The sequence below is a fragment of the Ornithodoros turicata genome, chromosome 1 (genome assembly GCF_037126465.1).
Source record: "Ornithodoros turicata isolate Travis chromosome 1, ASM3712646v1, whole genome shotgun sequence".
Lineage (NCBI taxonomy): Eukaryota > Metazoa > Arthropoda > Arachnida > Ixodida > Argasidae > Ornithodoros > Ornithodoros turicata.
In genome coordinates, this window is record NC_088201.1 from 187474992 (window position 1) to 187481541 (window position 6550).

At 42.0% G+C, this 6550-nt stretch overlaps 1 long non-coding RNA gene across 1 annotated transcript; it reads left to right on the forward strand.

Moving 5' to 3' along the window:
* The first annotated feature begins 772 nt into the window (after window positions 1-772).
* Window positions 773-2002, forward strand: LOC135374223 (uncharacterized). The gene is made up of 3 exons (XR_010416798.1): window positions 773-859; window positions 1168-1283; window positions 1839-2002. It is a non-coding gene; the product is annotated as an uncharacterized LOC135374223 (long non-coding RNA).
* Window positions 2003-6550: the final 4548 nt, after the last annotated feature.

Genomic DNA, 6550 nt, shown 5'->3' on the forward strand with positions numbered 1-6550 from the left:
CAAGTACGCCGACTTGCGCTTTTATTTTTGAAGAAATAGGACGACAAATTTTAACAAATTAAATATGGCTCACAATGATACGAGTAAATGCTGCTGTACGGTGATGCATTGTCGGTATCTTATCGTCTTCGAATAAATTTGTTGTTCCTAAACGCGCAACCAACTAGAAACGGCGCAAACCTACGAACAGATACCGAGTTACATCTATTACAGACACTTCGGCTGTTTTGATTCATTTAAATTACTCGTATGAGAATCTAACTATGTGTGGACAGCACACTACTAAGCCAGACAATCTACGAAAGCATTACTCACCAGAATTCCTGCTAGACTTGGTCTTGGTCAACGCTGCGCGACGTACGTTGGGTCTATGGCGATTCATTCAACTCGATTTTTACCGGAACAACAGGCCCTGCTCGAAAGACAACGACGGAAAATAGAGAGACGTTATAAAGTCCGCTAATTTGCACATTACAGCACTACAAATCGATATATGGACACGTCGTAAACAGCAACCACTCGCTCACACAAGAAACGAGGTACCCAACGTTGCTAGACGCCATCCGAACTCCAAAGTGAGAGTCGCAAAACAACAAGGTATCAAAACACGAAAGGAAGAGTATTGATCCCCCCTCCTTCTATAGCATGCAAAACGTGATTTGCGCTGAGATGAACATATATGCTCATGACGCGAGTAATTTTCACTTTTCACTGATCCAAAGGAGGTCACGTGGGATGGCTTGACGCTTGCGAAATTAACAGCAATGAAAATGGCGAAACGAAACTTGTGAATCGTGCATTTGCTCTTCATGGTAGCTGCCAGAAAATCGAATCAAACTTATGGGACACTGGATTACAGGTATGTTGACATCTTTTTCATTCCCGCATATCATTTCACATTACACTATACCTAAATACATGGTGTCATGTCATGGGGGTCATGTCTCACGATGCTGGGGAAGTAGTTGCATGGGGAAGTGTGCATGGTTCTAGACTTTTAATTTTCAATCGCGTAATCGAAATATCGGCACCTCTCGCATTGTGGCTTGCATGTGACCAACCAAGTGCTGTTCCCTTACTAGCGCTTCCTACAAACGACAAAACGAAACATGTGGGAATGTATATTTTTGATTACTCATATATAACAAGAAAATGTATCGTTTTCAGGTTGCTGCCACTACTCCATGTGCCCGCAATTGTCTTGCGTGTATGATTACACTAACGACGTCGCCGACCACGGCGGAAGTGTTTTGCGTACACGCGTTTCAGCATGAAGCCTGCAGGTAACATCTGATGCTTACCCTTCGGATATTCTGAATTTACATATTGTAGCTTAGAGGAATTCCGAATGCCCAGAGTGACACACACTTATAACATTGTGACATCAGTGCAGTGGCATAAGCTCTAATGTAGTGCCCCACGAAAATGAACAAGGGGCAGTGGTTTATCCAGAATCCCAAGCACGAGAGGGGTGTTGGAAAAAATTGTGGGGGGAGTTCATCATTATAGTTACGTCATTACAGCTTAACATACCATTACAGACGTATCTGAAGCTGAAATCGCAAGGGCACAGGCAAAAAAGTTTGGGGGGTCTGGATAAAGCACTGACGAGGGGGACTCCTGCGCCCCATCTCAAGCCTCATAAAACACCTCATGAAATATTTTCCTGGCTATGCAGCTGCATCATTATGACGTAATTGTCATTGTTGTCCATAATTCTTGAATATGTTTTGAATATATGGAAAAAAGTCTGCTTGACAGCATATGTCTTATGGTCATCATCAAACAAGAGCATATGTCATTTTGTTCAGTGCCTTATGTACTTTTTTAAATTTCAGGTGGACGTAAATTGTAGAAGGCAGCTAGTGGGGGAGAAGATCATGGTCATAGGTCATGTGGCTCCTGGAGCTCCCAGTGGGCTCCCTTGTGGAGTACTTTTCAGAACACACACACACACAGTTTGCTCACAGAACCAACGAGTAGGATGTTGCTTGAATACTGAGAGAAAATGGCGCAACGCATACAAAATCGTGTGACAGATATGACAATAAAAACATTTTTCACGAGGGATGCATGAAACACTGTCGCAATATTGTGTGCATGAACCATTGTGTGTGACACAAGCCGTGGGGGCACACCGCCTCGGACACATTTTCGAAAGCATAAAACACAGTATATACAGAGCTAATATGGTGGATGCTTCTTTTTTCTTTTTGGCCGTTATGAGACATCTTCGGCCGTAATGAGACTACCTTCGGCCGTATTGAGACTTTGGCCGTAACGAGACACTTGGGGATTCAAGGATTTTCGGCCGTAATGAGACTTTCGGCCGTAATGAGACTTCGGCCGTAATGAGATGTTACCAAATCGTCACGAGCATAGTTTTGAAAACTATAGCGGCACATGGGGAAATCGACGTTGCATTTGCACTGACCTTGTATTTCGAGTAATTAAACGAGACCTAATTAGTACATCCACTTCGGATGTAAACATGTTGTCATCCCTTATAACTACAAAAATATGGTCTCTCTAAGAATAAAAAAATCAGTCTATGGGCAGGCTATATGCACCGCACCTACTAGTCTTCTGCCTGTTTCTGCCGTCAAGAGCAAAAACCTGTATTTATAATTCACTTATTCACTCGCACGTTTTATACGCACAACTAGTCTGGGGCACTACTACCCGAACTAACTTAAATAAGCTTTTACGGGCACAAAAGAAGGCTGTAAGGTTTGTAGCAGATGTTCCCTACTACCACAGCACCGTGGAACTGTTTCCTAGATTTAACATAATACGCGCAACTAATCTGTACAATTATCGTTTGGCAGTAGCCTACGCAGACGCAGTAAAATCCGACATTACAGCATTCTTAGCTCTGGTTAACTTGTCCACCCGTCATCCTCAGTATTCGCTAAGGCACCATTCTGCATATCACGTCGCACGTCCAAGGACAATCTATGACACTCAATTGCTCTCATTCACCATGCCATCGCTTTTGAATCATTTGTTGCAGTTGAACGTCAGCCTTCATACCATCAGTTCACGCACGATTAAGCGGTATTTTCAGTAGCGTACGTTTTCCGTTTCCGTTTCATCCTCATAACACTTTGGTAATGGGCATGGCTGCCAGTATTGTTTGTTCATATTAAGAAAGAAAGAGTGTCTCTAACAATGCCCGCATAACTTATGTCCGTCATGTTAGTTGTGCATATATTTGTAAATAGCTGTTATCGTTATTATTTGATATTGAAACGTATGTACATTGCTGCCCGCGGGTCAGGCCACCGTCACGTTGTGAGCACAAAGCTTTTTGCCTGTACCCCCGCACCACTATGGTGAAATAAATAAATAAATAAAAACAGAAGCCATACACTGAGCTGCAGGGCATGATAAAAGCGTCCATAAGCATCACTTTGGCTTTGGCAAGCATGGCTTTGCCTCCACAGGCATGACTTTGACATAATTGCTTTGTGCCGTGGTAAAGGGTACTATGACTGTGTTTGCAGTGCATTTAAAACGTTGGCACCTATAGGGCTAGATTGCAGCCCCCTATTGCGTGCAGATATTCGGATGCCTGCAGAGCTGTAAGCTGTTCTTCCTGGTGAAAGAAAGCTTGAAGACTGCATAGGTTGTGGCTCACTGCCAAAGAGATACGGTTGGAGAAGACATACTGGATATAAAGCACAGTGAGGCATGCTCCACCCAGGCCACAAGGAGGTACTATTACTTTGAGCCACCTGCTGTTAATACAGCAAGGACACCTATTTACACTGACAGAAAGACTGTGGGCTTTTTTTCAGTTGTGGTTGAAGGGCACACGAGATCATAATAAATTGTTTCCAAAAACTGTTACGTCGCATTCTGACATGATCTGAGCCAGTATGGTCAGCTGATGCTGTAAGATCTACAGAAAACACATGCCAGCAGATTCTGAACATGCTATAGGAGAGAGTATGCCCTTGAAATGATGAGATTTGCTCACTTTCCAGATTACTTCAGGATTGTGAAAACAATCATAAATGTTGACAAAGCTGTTATGAAGCAGCGACTGCAACTAATCTGTAGAACTGCGCAGAACAGTTGAATGCAAAATTTGTTCAGAGTGTGCTATAGCGTCGTACAGATGGAATGAATGAGCTGACGAAACATTTTTCTTTCGTAAGAACAAATGCACCTGTAGGTTCTCAAAATGGGAAAGTAGAGTATCGGTTTTTGCAGGAGACAGCCACAAGGGCATCTTTTTTTCTTTTTTTTTCTGCTTCCTAGTTGGCCTCAACTAACGAACAAGCTGCAGTACATTATGGTGACAATTCAATATGTTACAGGAGAGCACTAGTTATACAAATAAGGGAAGATTTCTTTTAGACGACCTATATGTGAATATACTATCTGAAAAAAAAATGCAAGTGCTTGATATTCTCAAACACTTGAATGAATATAGATCAGCTTGATATTTTTATGTGAAGCTAATTACAAGCAATCAGTTACAACCATAAATAATCTGGGCCTCCTTCAAGAATGCTAATTTGCCGGAAATTTATCGTAAACTTTACCCAAAATGTGCTGCGTTCTTGAGTTCTCTCTACGTCACCAGATTTATACTCGTTCTACATGCCCTTTGGGATGGCAGACCCGTGCTTCCCCTCTAATAGCAGGCAAGGGAAGCGCACAAATGATGTATATGTAGATGTCAGAAGGAAGCTCGTAAGGGACAACTTCATATTTCGGCACAGTTTATTGTTCAAGAAAACAAAATGATGATTTACATTCGATATATGCATCGTCTAAAAATTGCACACAATTTTTTTCAGTGATAGTTAAGAGAGTCAAGCTACATCTCTGGCTGGTTTTGGCTGGAATAGCCCAGATTGACAGTTACACAAGCTGATGTATGTCAACATTGAAAATATAAAGGAAAAAAGGCAATTTAAAATGCCTCACTCAATTCACTACTTTTCATAGCTTACACCTTGACAGGTGTTTTTTTGTCCTAAAATGGTTTCATTGCCAAAATCCACGAGAATGACCGTCATCACATTAACAAGTTTCAACTGTATACCAAGTAATTGCAAACATGTGCGTACTTTTCTGCAATGAAGATGTGAATTACATCGTTGAGTTGCAGGTTTCAGTGCAAAATCACTGCTTGTGATGTCACTGCTGAGTGAGTACGGCACTGCTAGTGACGCAACATGTGATTCCAGTGTCTTTCACCCCACCCCATGTTATTTCATGATCAATTAGCATCAGAATCAATGAGCTTACATGATGCACTTATGAAACGAAATTTCATGTGTGCCGATAAACATACTGCAGTGCTAATTTACAATGTAGTTTGTGGCTGTGGAGCCCACTCATATTCAGTATGCCATGTGAACTAGAGGAGCATTTTCTGCCATAAACATTAGATGAGCGAAGACCCCAAAAAACGTAAGCACTGTTTACGTGCATTTGACAACCTGCATTTTTATTACTGAGAGGCTCTCTTCGTAGCTAGAGGGGAAGGGTGCTGGTAATGTGGCACATGTACATAAGATGTAGAACCAGAGACACAGAAAAAAAATTGATAGCATATCATGATCTCAATCATGTCATCGTGTCCGTGTTTCTGTCTCCTGTTCTGCATTTGTTAATCTTTTTGTGTAGTTGCTGGATTTTAGCCCAACAGCAGGTGTCAGCAATTAGAGCACACCAGTACATGCAAGGCATACATTTCCTAATTCTCCGCATTCCTGATTCAAGTAACGTTGAAGAAGTAACCATGCGAAGAAAAAATACAACAGTGAAGCTGGCTTCAGTACACTACAACATGTCACATGTAACAATATACAGTATGCCTGAGTGTTTCCCAAACCGTGTGTCAGGACCCCCATTGAGGCCGCGATAGCCCAAACGGGGCACAAGAGAAAGCAGATGAAGTGAGCGCAATATGCCACAAAACCAAGGAAACTATCTCTCTACGACCGCATTATATTGAAGTTGTTTTACAAAAATGCAAGTTCAATTCAGCGCACAATCAGTCGGGAAAGAAGCTAACGCGTAGCAATGCTTTGAATCAAGTGTGTCGCAGTATTCCTCACTGTATCATGACGAGGCCGTGGACCTACATCAGACGCTACTTGCAAACACTAGTATAACATTCATATTTCTTTATTTCTTTATTTCGAGAACCCCAAGGGTCCGGAGGACATTACGTGGGGGGTGGGAACTGGAGCGTAAGATACATTACAGCAACTTGACAGAAACAAACAAACAACCAAAAAAAGAACAACACAATTAGTAGTAAGTAAACAGGAAAATAAAGAAACGACGATGAGGAGAGAGAGGAGGATGACGATAACAAGTGAGTATGGCAGTTAAAAGCTATCTAAAAGTGTGAGCGATGAGGTGATCCAGGATGAGATATTTACATGGGGAGTTCGGTCATATTGGATAAAAGCGGAGCAATGCTTAACATCTACATCTGACTTAGTAACCCACACACGGTCAAAATTTGGATGACATTATCAAACGGCACAAGAGGAGTGTCACCCAGTAGAAGGGCTGGGTG